At 41.5% G+C, this 24,896-nt stretch overlaps 1 protein-coding gene across 19 annotated transcripts in view; it reads right to left on the bottom strand.

Annotated features, from left to right (window-relative positions):
* The window catches only part of USP54 (ubiquitin specific peptidase 54), a 138,461-nt gene that overhangs the window by 90,851 nt on the left and 22,714 nt on the right, over window positions 1-24,896 (bottom strand). For 3 of the 19 annotated variants that reach the window (XM_055275746.2, XM_055275747.2, XM_063637465.1), the window contains exon 1: window positions 10,731-11,652. The exons of 8 other annotated variants lie outside the window; for them this stretch is intronic. The gene's annotated coding sequence lies outside the window, so the exon portion shown is untranslated. Of the gene's footprint in view, window positions 1-10,730; window positions 11,653-21,354; window positions 23,815-24,896 lie in introns of those variants that run through there. 8 more of the 19 variants (XM_055275750.2, XM_063637466.1, XM_055275761.2 and 5 more) reach the window with 6 other exon arrangements.

Here is a 24,896-nt window from a genome sequence, read left to right as displayed (position 1 = left end):
CAGGTTTGTAGCATAGCAGCAGTAGGCTATATCATGTAGTCTAGGTGTGTAGTAGGCTATATCATCTAGGTTTATGCAAATACACTTAAATGATATTCACGCAATGACAAAACCACCTAACAACACATTTCTCAGAACACATCCCTGTTGTTAAGCAAAACGTGGCTGGACTTTTGCCATACTTTTACCTACCAATCCTACTCCTAGGTATTTTACCATAAAGAAATAAAAAATTGGGCTGGGCATGGTAGCTCGTGCCTAAAATCCCAGTATTTGAGGACAAGGCTGGTGGATTGCTTGAGGCCTGGAGTTCGAGGTGAGCCTGGGCAACATGATAAACTTCTAGGAAAGAAAAAGCCAAAATTGGGACGGAAGCATGTCATCTTATTACATATTTCCTTCTGTAACACAGTTACTAAGTTATATGTCCCACTGTTCCCAATCTGGAAACACTAGCCTCCTGTGGGTAAGCCAAAAACCTTTCCATGTATGAAATGATGGAAAACAGTGGGTCTCAACCTTTTTGCAGTGCCTCACATCCAGAGGCAGATTTACCAAGCCACTGAAACTTAAGCTTCAGGACTCTTTCTCTTGCACAGATTCTCAAGGCCCAATATCTCATTTTCTGTTTCAAAAAATATTTTCCTTAAAGGAGGCCCTCTGAATTGTACAAGCTTCAAGTGTCAGAGAATCTAAGTCTGCCCCATCCACATTACATAAACGGGGCTTTTATAGTATATGTTACTTGAGAAAATACATAATTCAAAAAGCTACTTTGAATTCAGTAATACTAATAAATTTGTATTTTATTAATCAAAGAAACATCTGATGTTATTCACTGTATAAAATTTGTTTGAACTAAATAGATCTAAATATAATATTTGGTCCACATTTGGATTTTGGATTCTTGTGCTCACAGCAAGTAACTCCACAGTCGACAGGGCTAAATTGAAAAGATCATTACAGATTAAGGTTGCCAGAATTAAAGGCATACCTCTAGAAGCTGGTGACCTTTAGAAAAAAACACTTTCTCTATATTAGTGAAATACAGAGAATGATTCCTTCACAAGTATACACAGTACAGCTTAATGTGCTACCATTTTTCTCAGGCCAAAGTAATAAACCAGGCTCCAGCTGCAGCCACCCTAATTATCCCCCACTGTATTCTTCACCAACAAAGTCAGCTTCTCTCAGCCTCTGTTTCTGAAAAAACCCAAAGTAGTCATTCAAATGGAACTGGCTTGTGCATAAAGGGAGATGAGGCCTGGAAGGACACTGGGCCAGGAGGAGCCTGGAGCCCTTAGAGACAGTGGGGTAAATGAGGTCCAGAGAGCTACAGGTTATTAGCATAAGAGATTCATTATGAGCAGAGCTGGAATGGAACTGAAATCAATGAAGACTAGATAGAATTTGTTCCTGCAAAGCCTGGGAACCCTTTGATAAAACCAGGTGTAAAGTGTGGGAAGTTTCTAAGGAGGACTTTTTTTTTTTTTTTCTTTTGAGACAGAGTCTCGCTCTGTCGCCCAGGCTGGAGTGCAGTGGCGAGATCTCAGCTCACTGCAACAGCCACCTCCACCTCCCGGGTTCAAGCAATTCTCCCACCTCAGCCTCCCGAGTAGCTGGGATTACAGGCATGCGCCACCATGCTCGGCTATTTTTTATACTTTTAGTAGAGACAGGGTTTCATCATGTTGGCCAGGCTGGTCTTGAACTCCTGGCCTCAAGTGATCCACCCACCTCGGCCTCCCAAAGTTGTGAACCACGCGGTGGCACAGGCATGAACCACTGCGCCCATCCAAGGAGATGGACCCTTTAAGCTAATTGATTTCACAGTAACTAAAGTTCAATAAAGTCTTTAAGGAGACACTACTAATTCCATGTGTAGAGAACTCCATGACATTAATAAAAATGACAGTATCAACGTATCTCCACTAAGGCATTTATTAACTACAAAGGAAAATACAGTAGCTTCACAATGGAGAAATCCAGCAGAAACTACCTTAACCAAGTGATCAAGGTCAAAATAACCAGTAACAATACATATTGACATCATGAATGCCATGATATGATGCACTGAAAAGGACACAAAATTATTTCTGTGGTATTCTTGCCTAAACCATAATCTCAGTCCAATCATCAGAAAAATATCAGACAAATCCAAATTAATGAATATTTGACAAATAGCCCTCAAACTCATATTGATCAATACTCTACAAAAATGTCAAGGTTATAAAAGACAAAGAAAGACTAAGAAACTTTCACAGAATACAGAAGAGTAAGGAAGAAAAACACCTAAAATGCAATGTGAGATTCTAGATAGGATCCTGGAACAGAAAAAGAACAATGCAGCCTGTGCAAGATGGTGAGACCCTGTCTCTAAAAAACAAAGAAAATCTTTTTTTTTTGAAACAAAGTCTCGCTCTTGTCACCCAGGCTGGAGTACAATGGCGCGATCTTGGCTCACTGCAACCTCAGTCTCCCAGGTTCAAGCAATTCTCCTGCCTCAGCCTCTGGAGTAGCTGGGATTACAGGCGCCTGCCACCACGCCCAGCTAATTTTTGTATTTTCAGTAGAGACAGGGTTTCACTATGTTGGCCAGGCTGGTCTCGAACTGCTGACCTCGGGTGATCCGCCCGCCTCAGCCTCCCAAAGTGCTGGGATTACAGGCGTGAGCCACTGCACCAGGCCAAAAAAAATTTTTTTTAATTAGCCAGGCTAATGCTTGCCTGTAGTCCCAGCTACTCAGAAGGGTGAGGCAGGAGGACTTTTTGAGCCTGGGAATTCAAGCCTGTAGTGAGCTATGACTGTGCCACTGCACTCCAGCCAGGTTGACAAAGCAACACCCCATCTCTAAAAATAAAAAAATAAAATAAATTACAATTTAAAAAAACTGAAAATAAAAAAGGAAAAAGAATAATGGTAGGCAAACTGGTGAAACTCAGGAAAGCTCTTTAGTTAATAGTGTTGTACCAATACTATTAATTCCTGGTTCTGATAAATGTATTATGGTTATATAAGATGGTATCATTAGAGGTAACTATTTTTGCAACTTTTCTATAAATTCAAAATAAAAAACATTTTAAATTATGCAAATAATTCACTGAAGAAGATAGAACTTTGGGCCCAAAAGGGATTGAGGCATTTGGGAAATAAATATCTATATGTCTAAAGGTAGGTGGACCAAGACAGATTTATAGGAAAAGGAGATGTGGCCGGGCACGGTGGCTCACGCCTGTAATGCCAACACTTTGGGAGGCCAAGGCGGAGAGATCACGAGGTCAGGAGTTCGAGACTAGTCTGGCCAACATAGTGAAACCCCATCTGTACTAAAAATACAAAAATTAGCCGGGCGTGGTGGCATGTGCCTGTAATCCCAGCTACTCGGGAGGCTGAGGCAGGAGAATTGCTTGAACTAGGGAGTAGGAGGTTGCAGTGAGCCAAGATCACGCCACTGCACTCCAGCCTGGCAGTGGAGTGAGACTTCGTCTCAAAAAAAAAAAAAAGAAGAGACGTTGACATAGTTTGTGATCCTATAGTCCACTGAGGGTTACATGTGAAACCTCTTGGTTTACTGTTTAACATCACAGTATGGCAATTAATGGGTTGTTTTATTAGTTCAGAAACCTGTTTCTCAGAGCTAAATGTGCACAGAATGAATAACAGAGAAGTTTAAAACTCGGCAACATCAGGGGTAAGTAAATGTAAAATGATAGTGGTCTTGTTAGGATGATGAAATTATGGATTGTTTTCCTTTTTTCTATTTTCTAAATTAACTATAATTTATAAATAATCTATAAACCATCATTTCCTTAAAATAGGGGTTTAAACACATTTTCCCTAAAAATAGAGTGAAAGGACTCGAGACCAGAGATAACCGACCATTGAGACCCATAATATCCTAACAATATGAAAGCTGGTTAATAATTGGTACCTATTTCCTATTTAGAAACAGAGGGCCTAGTGTGGATCTCTATTTCCTTTCATTCTATTCTCACTGCTGCTGCTACTAAGGTTCAGATCCTCACCACCTCTGGACCACTGCACCGCATTACTGACTCATTGCCAGTCCTCTAATCCTACATGTCACTACCACCTGACTCCTAATATACACTCCACACCATGTCACTCCCCTTTTCAAAATATTTAACGGCTCCTAGAGGGAGATATTCTTTTGGCTGGAAAAGAACAATGGTATTTTTCTAATTCACAGGAAAGAAAATTAATAGATGGATTTTTCACAAGTTTCTCTCCCATAATTTTTTCTTGCCTACTTAGTCTACTGCTAGCACTACAAAAACTAGAACAAATAGTAGCAAAATTAAGAAGGAAAAAAATCAAAGCAGTCAATTGGACCTATTTTAACAACTTTTCTCCTAACTGACTGTGTTAAGCCATTTTTGCACTGCTATAAAGAAATACCCAAGGCTGGGCAATTTATAAAGAAGTTAATCAGCTCATGGTTCTGCACTCTGTATGGGAAGCATGGCACCAGCATCTGCTCAGCTTCTGGCAAGGCCTCAGGGAGCTTACAATCATGACAGACCGCAAAGGGAAGCCCAGGTGTCACATGGCGAGAGAGACAAGGGGGAGGTCTCAGACTCTTAAACAACCAGATCTTGTGTGAATTAACTGAGTGAGAACTCACTCATCATTGAGCTATTCATGAGGGATCCACTCCCATGATCCAATACCTTCCACTAGGTCCCAACACTGGGGATCACATTTCAGCATTAGATTTGAGGGAACAAACATCCAAATCATATCACTGAATCATCTTCATGACTGTGATTTTTATGCTGCATATTTTTGATATTCACATATTCTGCCAATAAAATTAATTCCTGGCCAGGCACAGTGGCTCACACCTGTAATCCCAGCATTTTAGGAGGCTAAGGTGGGCAGATCACGAGGTCAAGAGATCGAGACCATCCTGGCCAACATGGTGAAACCCCGTCTCTACTAAAAATACAAAAATTAGCTGGGAGTGGTGGCGCGTGCCTGTAGTCCCAGGAGGCTGAGGCAGGAGAATCTTGAACCCGGGAGGCAGAGGTTGCAGTGAGCCAAGATTGCACCACTGCACTCTAGCCTGGTGACAGAGCAAGACTCCGTCTCAAAGAAAAAAAAAATTCCTAATTATAAGATGGAATTAAGTATGTCTGGCACCAGCGTAAAGTTTGAGAATCACCAGACCTTACCACCATTCCCAGCTTCATCTACTCATTCACTCACTGATCAAACATTTCATTGATCATCCATTATGTGCCTCTCACTCATCCTCCACTCCAAGTACACTAGACTCCTTTCTGTATAACAAATATACCCTGTCCTTTACTTTCTCATTGTCTTGACTCTAATATTGCCTCTCTCTGGAATGCCTTTCCTCTCCATTTATTCTTGCTGAAAATCTTAACTATCCTACAAGGAAAAGCCTTCCCAGATCATTCTCTCACCCTCTCACCTTTCCAATCTTCCAATTTATTTCATCCTCCTCTGTGCTCTCAGTGCATGGTGGGGTTTGGATTACAATACTCACATTCTCCCTCATGTTACAGTTATTTGTGTACGTGGACTACATTTTATCTCAAGGGCATCTTTTTAATTCCACACAGAGGTTGAATATAATAGGCATTGAATCACTGAGAGTTTCATTGAAGAGAAAACTTTTTGTTTGAAGGTACCTAGCCTAGAACAACCAATTCTAACATCCTGATAAATTCTGACTCTCCTTAAAGAACTGACAAAATGGCCATATCTAGCTTGAGATACTGCTGACAACTTTTTCTAATAGTGACTGTATCAATGGAAACAATATTTGCTTCTGATTCAAGCTTGAAAATAGAAAGAGATAAGTATCTACAACCATAAAAAGGGCCAAGCTATTTGTTGATTTATGAGCTGGTTATCTTAAGCTCTCCAGCGAATAGTTACTTAACTCAAACAATTTCCTGAGGGCTGGACTTTGGCAGCTTCAAACTATTACATCATGTACAACAGAAGAATTGTATGCTGATAAAGGACAAAAAGTCTTATTTTTCCTACACAAGAACTTAGATAACTGTCATGTATAACAAATTTGTGTAAAATTTGTTTAAAAGTAGTTGGAAAGAAAATAAAAAGGCACGTTTCACTTTGTTATAATTGACAAATTATAAGAACCAAGAAATGACAGCTGCAGGCTACTTAGCCCTTCCAAAAAGATCTAAAGTTGTATAATTTACTGACTTCTAAGGGAGGCAGCACGATAGTAGAAAGAACATAGTGGTTAAAAGTATACCCCCGCCGGGCGCAGTGGCTCACGCCTGTAATCCCAGCACTTTGGGAGGCCGAGGCGGGCGGATCACGAGGTCAGGAGATCGAGACCATCCTGGCTAACACGGTGAAACCCCGTCTCTACTAAAAATACAAAAAATTAGCCGGGCGAGGTGGCGGGCGCCTGTAGTCCCAGCTACGCGGGAGTCTGAGGCAGGAGAATGGCGTGAACCCCGGGGGGCGGAGCCTGCAGTGAGCTGAGATGGCACCACTGCACTCCAGCCTGGGTCAAAGAGCGAGACTCCTTCACACACACACACAAAAAAAGTATACCCTCTGCAGGCCGGGTGCAGTGGCTCACGCCTGTAATCCCAGCACTTTGGGAGGCTGAGGCGAGTAGATCACGAGGTCAGGATATCGAGACCATCCTGGCTAACACGGTGAAACCCCGTCTCTACTAAAAAATACAAAAAAATTAGCCAGGTATGGTGGCGAGCACCTGTGGTCACAGCTACTCGGGAGGCTGAGGCAGGAGAATGGCATGAACCTGGGAGGCGGAGCTTGCAGTGAGCCGAGATTGCGCCACTGCACTCTAGCCTGGGTGACAGAGCAAGACTCTATCTCAAAAAAAAAAAAAAAGTGTACCCTCTGCAGGGCCAACAATATTGCAGAACCTCGGGAGGTAACATGCTTATAGAGGAGATCCAAAGGGTCCCATTCCTAGAGAACATTATGTGAATTATACAACTTGGGGACACAGAGTTAGTGGAATAGAACAGGTCTCAGCTCCACCACCTAACAGCTGTGGCATATTGACCAAGTTATTGAACTAACTCTTAGGTACTTCATCAGAAAAAATGGGATTAATAAATAACGTCTATCTCATAGGATTGTTATAAGAATTAAATAAAATAATGTAGATATGTATAATTAGCCCAGTGCCTAATATGTGGTAAGCGTGGAATAAATGTTTTGATGATGATTATGATGAGGATAATGATGATGAAGAATAAGATGAATCTACATTCCAATCCTAGCTCCATCACATTCAAGCCATTTACTACCTATAATAAATGTGATTCGCTGAAAGGATGCAACAAAATAATGTATGCAGAATACTTACGGCCAGGTACAAAACAGGAATTCCATAAAGAGTAACTGTGATTATGATGACTGACCATCCTCTATATGCATTATCTCTCCCCTGTCTCTCTTTCTCTTACAAGCAAACACACACACACATATAACTACTATAAAAATTTCAGGAGATTAAACTATAATTGATAGCATAAATCCCAAGGCTATATAAAAAATGGGGAAAAGTGTATCTTTTTTTTTCTTAAATGTATCCTTTTTTGTTGTTGTTTTTTGTTTTTGTTTTTTTTTGAGACAGAGTCTCGCTGTCACCCAGGCTGGAGTACAGTGGTGTGATCTTGGCTCACTGCAACCTCCGCCTCGCAGACTCAAGCAATTCTCCTGTCTCAGCCTCCATCCATAGTGGCTGAGATTACAGGTGTGTGCCACCACGCCCAGCTAATTTTTGTATTTTTAGTAAAGATGGGGTTTCACCATGTTGGCCAGGCTGGTCTTAAACTCCTGACCTCAAGCGATCCGCCCACCTCAGCCTCCCAAAGTGCTGGGATTACAGCCATGAGCCACCGCGCCCAGCCTGGGAAAAATGTATTCTAAAACCAGTGCATTCTCAACACAATTCACCTAGACTACTGCAGAAACTTTCTAACTATTCTTTCCCATCTAATCCCGTCTATACAATATTGCAAAAGCAAACTGATGAATCACAATTAGCTTAGAAAACTTCAGTGACAAAATACAGCCAAAACTCTGGCTTTGAATGGCCTTCCACAATCTTATCCCCTGCACATTTCCAACCTCCTCTACCCTTAAAACATACAAAAAGATTTGTTCTGTGCACATGCCCAGTTATTTTGGTTTTTGTTTTTCTCAATCAAGGAATGCTCCTCCCTTCTCTACTCCCATCTTCCCAGTCCTACCTAATACTAGCAATCTTTTCCACTCAGCAAACCTATTTGAAGAAGTCATACCACTGGCTACTTACAGTGATAGGAACTACTAATAGTCACACATCAGCAGGAAGGAGCAGTCATTTACATTAATTCATTTCCCAAAGGATTGTCTTTTTAAATACCTCTCACACCAACTGGGACTTCTTTCTCCCTCCCAGGAACATCATGAATCAATATTTAACCAGTATATCAATACTTTGTTAGAATACAAGGTAGAAAGTTACATTGCCTTACACTCAACAAATGCTCATTCCTTGTTAACAAATAAATAATTAACAATTATTAATTATTTATTATTAATTAATTATTAATAATTAACAAATAAATGAAGAACTAAGTTTCATGAGACCAGTCAAACTCACATTTTTCCGTTTAGAGATAACTCAGTTACAGGCATAACCAAACAGCTCTTTAGCTTGTCCCTGAATCTCCTGCCTAAATCATATCGCATCTAAATCATACCTTGTGCTTCCAAAAGGTCTACAGAAGAAAGATATTCTATTTTATGGTCAGTAGGACAAACGAAATGTTCTTTCTAAACCCTACTGCCAATAGCAGCAAACTAGTGACAGCAGTGGTTAAAGGAACAAAAATCAATAGCAATTTATTAGGCCCCTGGATAGCAAAATAATGAGTTCCAGAAAGTTGCCCTATAAAATAACCTTCTGATTTAATCATTTAGAACCAGAGATTTTTATCCCGAATTTTTTGAATCACTAAGACTTTTTAAACACTTGATTCCATCAATGCGTTATTTATTAATCATTATAAATATACCCGTACTCAAATTATTTCAGTACAAACAATAATGAAAGTATGACAGTGCTATCAACAAGAGGAAAAAAGGAGGGGAAGCAAACTGACAGCACTGGCTTGACTCATTTCTGTTGGGAGAACACTGGTACTGAATGGCACAAGCAACTCCAGTGTGAGAGAGCAAGCACATGACTGACTGGGAGGGCGACAGAGGATACCAAAGAAAGGAGAACATCTATAAAGAAGCTTTCCTCTGTAGGGGCAGGAGGTGAAGGGATGAGAAGGAATCCACTGAAATCTACTCTAACAGCCTTTACAATACTCAAATGAAAACATGCTACCAGACTTCACACTTTGAGCCAGTTCACATCCTAGCTCTACCACTTACAATTGAGTGACCTTCAGCAGATTACTTATCCTCTTTCATCAGGTATAAAATTATAATGGTAGCCCACTTAGGGAATACAAACTACATGTTTGGCACTGCGCTAGGCACTGGACACATGGTATATCCTCTAATTCTCACAATTAACCTGCCAAATAGTGATTATTTTTCTCATTTTGCAGGAAAGAAAACCCATTTTCTTTCTACCTATGTATAGCCGCTTTCTAGAAGGACAATACTACTACCTGGCCAGGTTGTACTGGGAATTAGAAGTAAATGCAAAGCACTTAGCAAGGACCCAGCACTTACCTCATATTAGGAGCTCAGGAGATCATTACTGTACGAATACAGCCATCATTTGAATAAGTGCCTCAACTGAACAGCAATGAAATCCCAGAAACAAGTTTCCTCTCACATCATCTACCATAAAGATGACTTCTAACTAGCAATAGTTTGGGAGAATCCAAAGCTCATCACTTATAACTGCTTGAAACACCAAAGTATCAACCATCCAGTATCCAAAAAAAAATTTTTTTAAATACACACACAAATATTCTTAGAAGCTCAAAACATAAAACACAAGGAAATAGCCCATTATGAAAGTGATATTTGACTCAATCTAAAGATCAAATATTAAATATTTTACTTTCAAAAGGATTATAGGCCTCATGCCTCAAGGAAGCAGGTGCTAATGAACAAATCTATCTAACTTTCCAAAAATCATTCCCAGAAGTTATCCTGAAGTACTTGGCAAACCATCTCCCAGAATTGACAACATATTGCCAAAATCTTAGTGGATTTTGCCAACACTATTCTGCTGATAGGAAAAAAGAATCATTCAGTTACTTTCCAATTTAGCCACAAAACAGGCTCTTTTTTCTTCATTATTACTTTAACCAGTATGTTAATACTGAAAACAGGTATAAAGAAATCACAAATAACCTTCTTCTGTTTGAAGGAAATTTAAAATACTAAATCCACAACTCTTGCCTTTAATTCTAAGGAACTCAAGAAAATCTATGATTTTTTTTGAAAAAAATACGAAATCTCCAAAATCTAATAACTGAAACAGAGAGGAGGGGGAAAGAGCAGAAACAACAGCTTGAAAGATGCCTCTTGAAAGTTGAGAGAGTCCTAAAATCTCAATTTCAAAGTTTAAACTACTGCTATTAAAAGAAATAGCTTATTAATCAGTGCTTGGGAACATTTTTTTTAAAAGAAAGAAAACTTCACAAAAACTAACCGGTTCCTGCAATCTTCTATCTATCTGTTTTTACCACAACTACAATACTTACCAGACAGCACAGTCAACCTCCAGCAAAAGACCTCTAATCACGAGGGTATCTGTGGGGCAAGTGGTACAAGAATGGGGAGGGATAAGGGAATAGCTAGAGCTGTGGGGGGGGAAGGCTAGGAGGGAGGAGACAACTGTAGCTAGCAACAATGAGAAACTGTGAATCTAAACCGCAAGGACTTCCCGCAGAACAGGATATCAGAGAGAAGGCAATTCTTTTTGCCAACTACCAGGAACTCAGCACTGACAATTCATGACAAAGTTAAAAAGGTGGAGCTTCCAATTAAAAATAAAGTAAACTTAAGAAACTAACCAAAAGTAACTTGAAAGGACGTTATCACAAACTTCACTTGAGGCTTAAGAAAAACAATTACGAAGCTGTTTCCTGGGGCATTCCTGATGACAAAGGTCATCAAACAATAAGGTTTGCAGGGTGGCTGCTGCTTCCAAAGAAGGGCCAGTCCCCCACAAAAAAAGTCCTTTGCACTGCAGTCAAAAGGAGCATGAGAAGACAACATTTTTGTAGTTGTTTACAGAATAATCAAAACAATGTTATTGTTGGAATCCCTAATTCAGAATTCCAAGACTGGGCTTAAATTAAATCAAATCACTTTAATAGGCAAAACTCCTCCAACTGTCTTAAACGAGCCACACTATTAAAGAAAATTATTATTAAACTGAGCCATTGGAATCTACTGAGTCAATTTTAAAATGCTTGGGATCTAAAAGTTCTCAACCCCAAAGTCCACAACAGGGAAAGATCTCCACCCCTCTCTCGGGGAAGAACCTAGTTATATGACCAAGAACAAACAGCAGGCAAAGTCCCACCCCCAAACATGTTATCAGTCAACTGAGAACTTGCATTTGCAGGCAGGGCACAAAGGCCCCAAAGGACCAACACACACCCTTCTATGTATTACCTGAGGTTATAAAACAGTTTTATTGAAGGAGGTTGCTTTATAAGCATACTGATGAAAAAAACTCATCAGTAGAATCCTTGCCAAATATGAAGGTCTGTTGTGTTTCTATAGGTTGAGAGAAAATATGAGTTGACTAAAAAAAAGATGTAATTAAGATTTATTGGTAAAATTGAACAAACATGGGCAATGTCCAAAACTAATTAAGCTCTTACATTTTAACAATACAGTATATTAAATTGAAGTAGTCCTTTGGCCACAAGGAAAGTGCCACACAAAAAAAAAAGATACTGTTGCTTTTCTTGTTAACCATTAGCATTCTAACTCAGGTCTCCTAGTGGTGCTAGGTGGAGGAGGAGGTAGTAATGCCATTTCAAAGTGTGAAACACAAAATTTCTACTGATAAGTGCTGACTGCAAATAAAGACATACAAACATCAAGACCAAGCTCTTCAATCAAGTCATTAAAATATAGGTATATATTCACTGCGAAACTAATCAAATAAAACTAGAGTACTGGGACAGAGTTACAGAGCTTCAACCCTGATTACAACTAGACAACATTACTTTTCATGTCTCATCCAGGTAAGGGAAGTGATCCACAGGGAAATCTCACTCTAATAGATTGTAATCTCTCCAGAGGCCCCTCAAAAAACACCTCCCATAAAACTCTGCTATGATACTCACATTCTGCCTTGCATAAATTATTTTCAGACATTTCTTATTCCCTCTTCGAGACTGCACAAGAGGTTCTGTGCCAAATAGAAAGAGAACCCTGTATCCACCACTGGGCTTCTCCATTCAAAATAAATTGGGTAACTACAAGTTTTTGTTAGGTGAGTGTCAAATTGCCTGTAGAAAAGGTTTTATAGGCCGGGTGCAGGGGCTCACACCTGTAATCCCAGCATTTGGGAGGACAATGCGGGAGGATCATTTGAGCCCAGGAGTTCAAGACCAGCCTGGGCAACACAGGGAGGCCCCTTCTCTACAAAAAAAAAAAAGAAAAGAAAAGAAAGAAAGTTTTTAATTAGCCTGATGTGGTGGCATGCACCTCTCTGGTCCCAGCTACTCCAGGCTGAGGTGGGAGGATCCCTTGAGCCCGGGAGGTCAAGGCCCCAGTGAGCAGTGATTGTGTCACTGCACTCCAGCCTGGGCCACAGAGCAAGAGTCTGTCTCAAAAAATAAAAAATAAAAAAATAAGAAAATAAAAGAAAAAATAGAAAAGGTTTTGGGTACACGATTGCTAACTACGTCAAGAGGGAGAGTGATATATAGGGTTTCAGTTTATTATTTTTTTAAATAGGGTTTTAGTTTAAATGTTCAGGTATTCTAAAATTGGACGACTAGTTACAACAGTACTTTGTAAAATTGTGCTTCAACAAAACTGAACAAGTCGTATTTTTCAAGTACTTTGCAGGGAATATGTAATATCACAATAGGTCCACCTTAGACCAGAATAGACAAAGGTCTCTGTAAAAATATAAATATTATTAGCAGGGAGAAACAATCTTTAGGATTTGAGTAAATCAATCAAGAAAAATCCTTGGAGGGTAGTGGGGAGGGTAATGGAAAAGCACAGGCTGAAAAGTCCTATTTGGTCACATTCCATAACTTTTCATTATTGGTTTCCACTAGCAAATAGAGTAAGGTACAACGGAATGTTCAATTTAATGAAAGAATATTTTGCTTCTCCTAAAAGTCATAAAAGAGAAACGGGATTTCTCTAAGAAAAACCAAAATGACTCCCTCTGGAGTAACCCCAAAGTCAAACCATCATTGTTGTCTTCTATTTCTGAGATGCTAATGATAATGCTGATGTTGGCAGTAAAGGCAGGAACTGAGTGGCTCCACAGTAGGAACACGAGATTGGAAAATAAAAGACTCTTTTTTTTTTTTTTTTCAGTCCAGGTCTTGCTCTGTCACCCAGGCTGGAGTGCAGTGACACGATCTCGGTTCACTGCAACCTCCACTTCCCAGGTTCAAGTGATTCTCCTGCCTCAGCCTCTTCAGTAGCTGGGATTACAGGTAGGTGCCATTACGCCCAGCTAGTTTTTATATTTTTAGTAGAGATGGGGCTTCGTCATGTTGGCCAGGCCGGTCCAAACTCCTGACCTCAAGTGATCCACCCGACTCAACCTCTCAAAGTGCTGGGATTACAGGTGTGAGCCACTGTGCCCGGCCAATAAAAGACTCTAGATTTTAGAATGCAGTGACAAAATTTGGGGACTTTTTTTTAAGAGACAGTTTCTTCTTCTGTTGCCCAGGCTGGATGCAGTGGTATGATCACAGCTCACTGCACCCTCAAATTCCTCGGTTCATGCAATCTTCTACCCTCAGCCTCCCGAGTAGCTGGGACTACAGGTGTGTACAACCAGACCCAGCTAATTTTTTAACGATTTTTGGAGACAGGGTCTTAGTATGTTACCTAGGCTGGGACTTTTAAATAAACTAGAGGATTGGGGTGGGGAGGGGTGGGGAAGAGACTGCTTTATATCAAGTGAAAGCCTTTAGCATTTGATCCTGGGGAGAGGGGGAGCTTAATTCAGAGCTGTTAAACTGGAGTTCTAGCAAACAAAAATTAGAGACGGACTTGATCTTAGCTAATAAGGAACCTAAGAGAAAATATTCTAGCCTTTGACTCTGGGTTGTAAGGAAGAATATACCATGAAGTAGATGAAAAACAGGGAAAACTACATAACTAATTTGAGTCTAGTGGGTTTTTTTTTTAACTTTTTTTTTTAATCTTGGTTTTGTTTGAAGACAGAGTCCCACTCTGTCACCTAGGCTGGAGTACAGTGCCATAATCTCAGCTCACTGCAATCTCTGCCTCCCGGGTTCAAGTGATTCTCCTGCCTCAGCCTCCTAAGTAGCTGGGATTACATGTTCATGCCATCACACTTGGCTAATTTTTGTATTTTTAGTCAAGACAGGGTTTCACCATGTTGGCAAGGCTGGTCTTGAACTCCTGACCTCAGGTGATCCACCCACCTCAGCCTCCCAAAGTGCTGGGATTACAGGCGTGAGCCACCAAGCCCCACTGGTGTTTTCTTTTAAAGACAGAGTCTCACTATGTTGCCCAGGCTGGAGTGCAGTGGCTAGTTACAGGTGCAATCCCTGTGCAATCACAGGTGACTCTAGTTTTTATTCTGAGATTTATTCACAATGTTAGCAGAGCATGTGTACCTTAAAGAGCTGGTTGTTTCACTCAAGTACACATTACTGAGAAGAGGAATATTGCAGGAAGGGTAGAGGGAAGAGAAAAAAACTGATCCAAAGAATACATTTTGGAGAAACTTTGGCTGTTAATCACAGACCTGAGCAGCAAAATTATCCAAGAAATCTCTGTATTTCTCACACAAATGGACTCTAAAGAAAGAAGAAAGGGAGATAGGGGCCACACATTTGGGCTTCTAATGTTATAGTATCATTATTGTTTAAATTCATTTATTTCACTATATCTTGCATAATTCTAAAAATTATATCAAATAGCATTATGTCATTATGAACATTAACCACCCTGTCTATAGAACAAGGGTTTTTAAAAGTCTTCAACTGGACTTAAAGCTCCTAGAAAGCAAGAAGAGTATGAAAATCCCTCTCAAACACACCACAGAATTACCTAAATGCTAGTCTTACAGAAAGTAATCAGCTGGGCACGGTGGCTCACGCCTGTAATCCCAGCACTTTGGGAGGCCAAGGCAGGTAGATCTCTTGAGGTTAGGATTTTGAGACCAGCCTGGCCAACATGGTGAAAAACCCGTCTTGACTAAAAATACAACAATTAGCTGGGCATGGTGGCGTGTGCCTGTAATCCCAGCTACTCAGGAGGTTGAGGCAGGAGAATCGCTTGAACCCAGGAGACGGAGGTTGCAATGAGCTGAGATGGCACCACCGCACTCCAGCCTGGGCAACAGAGCCAAGACTCCATCTCAAAAAAAAAAAAAAAAAGAAAAAGAAAAAAAGAGGCCGGGTGTGGTGGCTCATGCCTGTAATCCCATCACTTTGGGAGGCCAAGGTGGGCGGATCATTTGAGGTCAGGAGTTCAAGACCAGCCTGACCAACATGGTGAAACTCCATCTCTACTAAAAATACAAAAATTAGGCCGGGCACGGTGGCTCACGCCTGTAATCCCAGCACTTTGGGAGGCCGAAGCTGGCAGATCACAAGGTCAGGAGATCGAGACCACCCTGGCTAACAGTGAAACCCCGTCTCTACTAAAAACACAAGAAAATTAGCCAGGCGTAGTGGCGGGCGCCTGTAGTCCCAGCCACTCGGGAGGCTGAGGCAGGAGAATGGCGTGAACCCAAGAGGCGGAGCTTGCAGTGAGCCGAGATTGCGCTACTGCACTCCAGCCTGGGCGACAGAGTGAGACTCTTGTCTCAAAAAAAAAAAAAAAATTAGCCAGGCAGTAGTGGTATGCGCCTGTAATCCCAGCTACTCAGGAGGCTGAGAGGCAGGAGAATCACTTGAGCCTGGGAGGTGGAAGTTGCAGTGAGCTGAGATCGGGCCATCGCACTCCAGTCTGAGTTGGACAGAGTGAGATCCTGTCTCAAAAAAAAAAAAAAAAAAAAGAATAAAGGGTCTCTCAGTGCTTATGTTCAAGTAACTTTATTTTACTTAATAATATTCCCAAATGCAAGAGTAGTGATACTGGCAATTTAACAGGCCATAGAGAAGCCATAAGGTGCTTCCTTTAAGTGAAAAAGTGAAAGTTATCGACTTAATAAGGAAAGAAAAAAAATCATATACTAAAGCTGCTAAGGTCTACCATAAGAACAAATCTATGCATGAAATTGTGAAGAAGGAAAGGAAATTCATGCTAGTTTTACTGTCACACCTCAAACTGCAAAAAGTCATGGCCATAGTTCATGGTAAGTGAAACCACCTTTGCAAAAATTATAACTGAGAAAATTATTACAGTGAAAGAGATCTGACCTACTTGACTCCCTGTTGCTTCTAACTTCCAAGCTGTCCTTGTTCATTCCTGGACATAAGGCGAACTAACTTTGGGAGGAACTTGGTTTATAGTTTAACTTTGAAACAAAGACAAAAACACAGCCCTTTCCCAAAACAAACCCTCTTCTTGCCTGGGGACTAAACTGCCTTTGCAGGACTAACAAATTGCTATAAGATTAGAAATTATGCTTTAGGAATCATGCAGCTAAAGGCCCCAAGGTTCTACACCTCCCTAACTGCTCCTAGAGATAACATCACAAATGTAAAACCTAAGATTGGTGCTCAAGATATTTTTTCAAACCCTGAACTCAGTGGATCACCTGGCACCATCCAGATCAATAAACTGTCTCATCTGGTCTTGTGGTCCTACCCAGGAACTGACTCAGTGTAAAAGGACAGCTTTGACTCCCTGCGATTTCATTGCTGACCTAAGCAATCGACACTCCCCACTCTCTGGCCCTCTACCCACCAAAGTAGCCTTAAAAACCCCAATCCTGGCCGGGCGCGGTGGCTCACGCCTGTAATCCCAGCACTTTGGGAGGCCGAGGCGGGTGGATCACGAGGTCAGGAGATTGAGACCATCCTGGCTAACACGGTGAAACCCTTTCTCTACTAAAAATACAAAAATTAGCCGGGCGCGGTGGCAGGCGCCTGTAGTCTCAGCTACTCGGGAGGCTGAGGCAGGAGAATGGCGTGAACCCGGGAGGCGGAGCTTGCAGTGAGCCGAGATCGCGCCACTGCACTCTGGCCTGGGAGAAAGATCAAGACTCCGTCTCCAAGAAAAAAAACCCCAATCCTGGAATATTCTGGGAGACTGATTTGAGTAATAATGAAACTCTGGTCTCCTGTGCAGCCAGCTCTATGTGATTTAAACTCTTTCTCCATTGGTATTCTCCTGTCTTGATAAATCAGCTGTATGGGGGCAACGGGCAGAATGAACCCATTCAGTGGTTACATAAGTGCTTAGTTAAGATGGAAAAGGCGGCCAGGTGTGACGGCTCACTCCTGTAATCCCAATACTTTGGGAGGCCAAGGCGGGCGGATCACCTGAGGTTAGGAGTTCAAGAGCAGCCTGGCCAACTTGGTAAAACGCTGTCTCTACTAAATATATAAAATTAGCTGGGCATGGTGGTGGGCACCCATAATCTCAGCTACTCAGGAGGCTGAGGCAGGAGGATCACTTGAACCCCCGGAGGCAGAGGTTGCAGTGAGCCAAGATCACACCACTGCATTCCAGCCTGGGTAACAGAGCAAGACTCCATCTCAAAAAAAAAAAAAAAAAAAAAAAAGGTTGGAAAAGGCATTAAATTTGGGGGTGGAAGAAATGAACAGAACTATGTTCCAATTAACAGCTGTCAGGTTCAGTAGTACTATTCATGGTTCCAGGCATCCACTGGAGGTCTTGCAACATATCCTTCATGGATAAGGGGAAACTACTGTAGTCTTTTAATAAATAGTGCTGGAATAATTGAATATCCATATGCAAGAGAAAAAGTTGGACTATCTCACACCATATGCAAAAATTAATTCAAAATGGATCAAAAACTTAAATGAATGAGCTCAAACTATAAAACTTTTAGAAGAAAACAGACATAAATCTTCATGACCCTGGGTTAGGCAAAGACATCACACAAGTGACAAAAGAAAAAAACATATAAATTGGACTTCATCAAAATTAAAACTTTTGGCCGGGCAAAGTGGCTCACGCCTGTACTCCCAGCACTTTGGGAGGCCGAGAAGGCCGATCACAACAAGGTCAGGAGTTCAAGACCAGCCTGGCCAATATGGTGAAACCCGATCTCTACTAAAAATACAAAAATTGGCCAGGCACAGTGGCTCACACCTGTAATCCCACCACTTTGGGAGGCTGAGGCGGGTAGATCACGAGGTCAGGAGATCGAGACCAGCCTGGTCAACATGGTGAAACCACATCTCTACTAAAAATACAAAAAAAAAAAAAATTAGGTGGGCATGGTGGCGTGCGTCCATAGTCCCAGCTACTCGGGAGGCTGAGGCAGGAGAATCGCTTGAACCCAGGAGACGGAGGTTGCAGTGAGCCAACAGAGCACCACTGCACTCCAGCCTGGCGACAGAGAGAGACTCCGTCTCAAACAAACAAACAAATTAGCTGGGTTTGGTGGCGCATGCCTGTAGTCCCAGCTACTTGGGAGACTGAGGCAGGAGAACCGTTGGAACCCAGGAGGTGGAGGTTGCAGTGAGCCGAGATTACGCCACTGCACTCCAGCCTGGGCAACAGAGCAAGACTCCGTCTCAAAATAAATAAATAAATAAATAACCCATGCAGACTGACTGCCCATGGAAAAAATAAGAATAATCTACCAGGATCTTTCTGGTAAAATCAAGATGATCAGTGGATACAGTTATTCGATGTCTGACACATTCACTTAACCAATCAATGAAATTTGTATCACTACATTATCAGCCACATGAAAGACTGTGAAACTGATGGAATTTTGACTCACTATATGTAGAACAATCCCTTGATCCACAAACCTCTTAATCCTAAATAGAAGTAATGAAATTCAAAAATAGAAATAGAAATAATTTGTTATGATCAATCAACCCATACTCTTTTTTCTCCTTAATACTCCATATCATGTTTAGTCCTTTATAATTGAATTTTCCCAAGATTTAACAATTTTACACGTCTATGGTTTCCCAACTACTTTCCTTTCCTCTTTTTCCATATAAAGACATTTGTCTCTCTTTAGTCTTTACGATTTCTCAAAGACAGTGGCTCTGAGATCATCAGCCAGTTAATTCAGCACCCCGAAATGTAATTCGTTTCAGCCTTAAGACTTAAATTCATTTAAAAATGTTCACTCTTACCATCTTGGGCTACAGTTTCCAGTTTTTAACTTGCTATATACTTTCTAGTTTGAAAACAACTATCCCTGCTGCTAATAATAATCTATATAATATTTATTTTTTGAAAAAGTTTTACAATTTCTCAAAAATCCTGCAAAATAGGTTAATATACCACTATCCCATTTTATAGATAAGGAAACCGAAGCACAGAGAAATTAAAATTATTTGTCCAAGGTAAAGAGCTACAATGAACCAAAATCAATTACAGTTTTGGTTTGTTTTTTTTTTTTTTTTTTTTTTGAGATAGAGTTTCACTCTTTTTGCCCAGGCTGGAGTGCAATGGCATGACCTTGGCTCACTGCAACCTCTGCCTCCTGGGTTCAAGCAGTTCTCCTGTCTCAACCTCCCCAGTTGCTGGGATTACAGGCATGCACCACCACGCTCAGCTAATTTTGTATTTTTAGTAGAGACGGGGTTTCTCCATGTTTGTCAGGCTGCCTCGAACTCCCGACTTCAGGTGATCCGCCCACCTCGGCCCCCCAAGTGCTGGGATTACACTTGTGAGCAACCGCACCCGGCCCAAGGGCTCTTTTCATAAGGCCATGTGGATCTTTAATACAGAACTTCTCAGGATTGCACATAAAATTTTCTCTGCTAAAAATTGATTTTTTGATTAGCAGTTGACAGGTGTTAAGAAAGGTGTAGGGGTGGAAGGGAAGTGGGGGTAGCTATAAAAGGACATGGTAGATCCTGTGGTGATGAAAATATTTGGTACCTTGACTGTATCAACATCAATACCCCAGTTGTAAAATTGTACTATAATTTTGGAAGATATTGCCATTGGAGGAAATGAGGTAAATGGTACATCAGGTCAATATTATTATTTATTTTAATTCTGTATAAATATAGAATTATCTCAAGATAAAAAGTTCCATTCAAAATAATAAACAATTGGGGCCTACTTGAGGATAGAAGGTGGAAGGAGGGTGAGAATCAAAAAACTACCTAGCAGGGGCCAGGCGCAGGGACTCGCGCCTATAATGCCAGCACTTTGGGAGGCTGAGGCAGGCGGATCACCTGAGGTTAGGCGTTCAAGACCAGCCTGGCCAACATGGTGAAACCCCATCTCTACCAAAAATACAAAAATTAGCTGGGTGTGGTGGCGGTCGCCTGTAATCCCAGCTACACAGGAGGCTGAGGCAGGAGAATCGCTTGAACCCAGGGAGCGGAGGTTGCAGTGAGCCGGGATTGTGCCACTGCACTCCAGCCTGGGTGACAAGAGCAAAACTCCATCTCAAAAAACTACCTATCAGGTACTATGCTTATTACCTAGATGATGAAATAATTTGTACATCAAACCCCTGTAACATGCAGTTTACCTACACAGCAAACCTGCACATGTACCCTTGAACCTAAAATAAAGGTTACAAATAAATAAATAATAATTGATATTTCTTTTCTAAACCAATTTCATGTTTAAGAACCTTACTTAAAGTGAATAGGAAAGTTTGAGTAAATTAAAACAAAACAGGATCATGTATAGGAGCTCTGAAATCCAACACAGAAGTCTTCTAATGTGGGATAAGTTCCATCAATAAAAGCTCCAAAACAAGTCATGAAGATCCTTGAAAATAAAAGAGGAGCTCCTGGGATTCTTATTTCCTAGAGAAATGAAACCAGTCAAGACAGTGTAGGAAACAAAATTGTTAAGTCATGAAAAGTCACCTCAAAATGAAGCAGTAGAATAAAGTTAGAACCACCAAAGCTTTGCTTTCCTCAACACCACCATACACTTTACTGCAATCCTCAACTTAGAGAAAGATTGAATGTGTGTGTATGTCACCTTCAACCTGATACTCACACACACATTTCAAAAGCTTCCCCAAAAATGCCTTTTTTCTTTTTTTTTCTTTTTGCTACTCACCAAGTGCCTGAAGCGTCAATCATTTCCTGCTTCTCCCAGCTGCAGGACTTGGAACTAGGAAAACATTCAGTCAGCGTCTAGAGCAGGTTTGGTTAGAAGGATGAGCTCATCCCTTTCAGATGCACACCTGATCCTCAAGAAGCTGCCCCTCCCTCCAGCAAGCAGATCTTTGTATGTTTAAAGTGACACCCACAACCCGTACAACCACTTTGCCAGAGCCAAAGTAAGTCCTTCCTTATACATGCCTAGTGCCATGGAATCATTTCCTGGTCTAGCCACCTCACACAGCCACTGAACGCAGGTGGCAGTGGCAACAGCTGCTGCTGCTGCTACTATGGCTTTGTTAGAGAAGGACTTCATTTTCAGCTACAATGGAGGTCAAATCCTTCAACACTGCCCTGGAAACACTGCACTGTTTGTTTCAACAGCCCCTTGCCCACAGTCAGATCTTACCAGAAGCACGCCTTCTTTCAAAACTCACAACCACTTTTCTGAACCAAAAATGTAGCACCTCAACATCTGCCTTATTCCATTTGCCCTAAAAGTTAAATTAGCCAAGGCAGCTAAATGTACTGTGTGTATTTAGAGCTAAAATGTTCCCAACTCAGGTTTGCCCTCAGTTTTACTACCTCTAAGAAAACCTTTACTCTGCCATAGCAGTCTATTTATTGGTAAAGTATACAGTAATCCTAACACAGAGATATGTAAACTTCACTTCATGAAAAAATAGTGTAATAGCCGGGCACGGTGGCTCACGCCTATAATCCCAGCACTTTGGGAGGCTGAGGTGGGCAGATCATGAGGTCAGGAGATTGAGACCATTCTGGCTAACACTGTGAAACCCCGTCTCTACTAAAATTACAAAAAAATTAGCCGGGCCTGGTGGCGGGCACCTGTAGTCCCAGCTACTCGGGAGGCTGAGGCAGGAGAATGGCGTGAACCCAGGAGGCGGAGCTTGCAGTAAGCTGAGAATGCGCCACTGCACTCCAGCCTGAGCGACAGAGCAAGACTGATTCAAAAAAATAATAATAATAATAGTGGCCAGGCACGGTGGCTCACGCCTATAATCCCAGCACTTTGGGAGGCCAAGGCGGGTGGATCACCTGAGGTCAGGAGTTCAAGGCCAGCCTGACCAAGGTGAAAACCTGTCTCTAATAAAAATACAAAAATTAGCCAGGCGTGGTGGTGTGCGCCTGTAGTCCCAGCTACTTGGGAGAGTGAGACAGAACTGCTTCAACTCAGGAGGTGGAGGTTGCAGTGAGCTGAGATCGAACCACTGCACTCCAGTCTGGGCGACAGAGCAAGACTCTGTCTCAAAAAAAAAAAAAAAAAGAGAAAATAGTATAATAGTGGTACAAAATATCTTCAATCAGAAGTACATGGGTCCCAAATAGTCATTCAACAAATATTTCTATACACCTATTATGTGCAAGTATCTCTGATACAGTGCTGAACTGGGCTTTGGACAACAGCATCACAAAAATCTAAGAAAGAACTCATTCCACCTTAGCCTTCCCCAGGACCTTTGCAGTATTTTTACTTCAGTCATGACAAGCTTCTAATATGCTAACAGGCTGTCTAAGGAGTATAAACTAGTCAGAGAAAAATCAAATTCATTAGTGGTTACCTTTGGTGAGGGACCTGTAATCAATAAGGGGAAACTCGGGAGCAAACTAATTTACTAATATTTAATTTGCTGGATGGTGGTTGTAAAGATGTTTACTGTATTATTCTTTTAAATGTCTTACAAAATATACAATAAAATTTTAAAAAAAAAACTGTGAATAAAAGGAAAAGAGGACAACCCATGAGATGGGAGAAAATATTTGTACATCATTACTCTAATAAGGGGCTAATATCCACCATATATAAAGAACTCCTGCCATGTGCGGTGGCTCACACCTGTAATGCCAGCACTTTGGGTGGCCAAGGCGGGTAGATCATTTGAGGCCAAGAGTTTGAGACCAGCTTGGCCAACATGGCGAAATCCCATCTCTACTAAACCTGTCTCTATTAAGCCCTGTCTCTACTAAAAATGCAAAAAAAGTTAATCAGGCGTGGTGGCGCACACCTGGAATGCCAGCTGCTTGGGAAGCTGAGGCAGGAGAAGCACTTGAACCTGGGAGGCAGAGGTGGCAGTGAGCTGAGATCACACCACTCAACTCCAGCGTGGGCGACAGAGTGAGACCCTGTCTCAAAAACAAGACAACAAAAAAACTCCTACAACTCAACAACAACAAAATACAATTAAAAAACAAAGAACTTGAACAGACATTTCTCCAAAGAAGATACACCAATGGCCAATGAACACAGGAAAAGACACTCAAGATCACTAATCATTAGGGAAAATAAATCAAAACCACAGTGAGATATCACCTCACACTTATTAGGATGGCTACTATTAAAAAAAAAAAAAAGGTGGCCAGGCGCAGTGGCTCACGCCTGTAATCCCAGCACTTTGGAAGGACGGGGGGGGGGGGGGGGGGCAGATCATGAGGTCAGGAGTTCGAGACCAGCCTGGCCAATGTGGTGAAACCCCGTCTGTACTAAAAATACAAAAATTAGCCATGTGTGGTGGTATGCACCTGTAGTCCCAGCTACTCAGGAGGCTGAGGCAGGAGAATCGCTTGAACCCAGGAGGCGGAGGTTGCAGTGAGCCGAGATCACACCACTAACTCCAGCCTGGGTGACAGAGCGAGACTCCATCTCAAAAAAAACAAAACAAAACAAAACCACACAAAAAAACAAACAAAAAAAAATAGTGTTGGCAAGAACATGGAGAAATTGGTATCCTTGTGCACATTGGTAAGAATGTGAAATGGTATAGCCAGTATAAAATATAGTATGATAGTTCTTCAAAATTAAAATGACATATGATCCAGCAATTCTACTTTTAGTTACATATCCAAAAGAACTGAAAGTATGTTCTCAAAGAGATAACTTGCCAGGCACATTGGCTCACACATGTAATCCCAGTATTTTGGGAGGCTGAGGCAGGAGGATTGCTTGATCTCATGAGTTTGAGACCAGGCTGGGCAACATAGTGAGACTCCATCTCCACAAATTTTTTTTTTTTTTTTTTTTTGAGACAGAGTCTCACACTGTTGCCGAGGCTGGAGTGCAGTGATGCAATCTTGGCTCACTGCAAGCTCCGCCTCCCTGATTCATGCCATTCTCCTGCTTCAGCCCCCCAAGCAGCTGGTGTGTCCAGAGTTGGTTCCTTCCAGTGGGTTCTTGGTCTCGCCAACTTCAAGAATGAAGCCGCAGATCTTCACGATGAGTGTTACAGCTCTTAAAGATGGCACAGACCCAAAGAGTGAGCAGCAGCAAGATTTATTGTGAAGAGCAAAAGAACAAAACTTCCACAGTGTGGAAGGTGACCCAAGCGGGTTGCCGCTGCTAGCTGGGGTGGCCAGCTTTTATTCCCTTATTTGTCCCCGCCCATGTTCTGCTGAGTGGTCCATTTTACAGAGTACTGATTGGTCCATTTTTACAGAGTGCTGAATGATGCATTTACAATCCTTTAGCTAGACACGGAGCGC

This window comes from Symphalangus syndactylus, chromosome 4 (assembly GCF_028878055.3).
Source record: "Symphalangus syndactylus isolate Jambi chromosome 4, NHGRI_mSymSyn1-v2.1_pri, whole genome shotgun sequence".
NCBI lineage: Eukaryota > Metazoa > Chordata > Mammalia > Primates > Hylobatidae > Symphalangus > Symphalangus syndactylus.
This window is presented reverse-complemented; position numbering and strand designations above follow the sequence as displayed.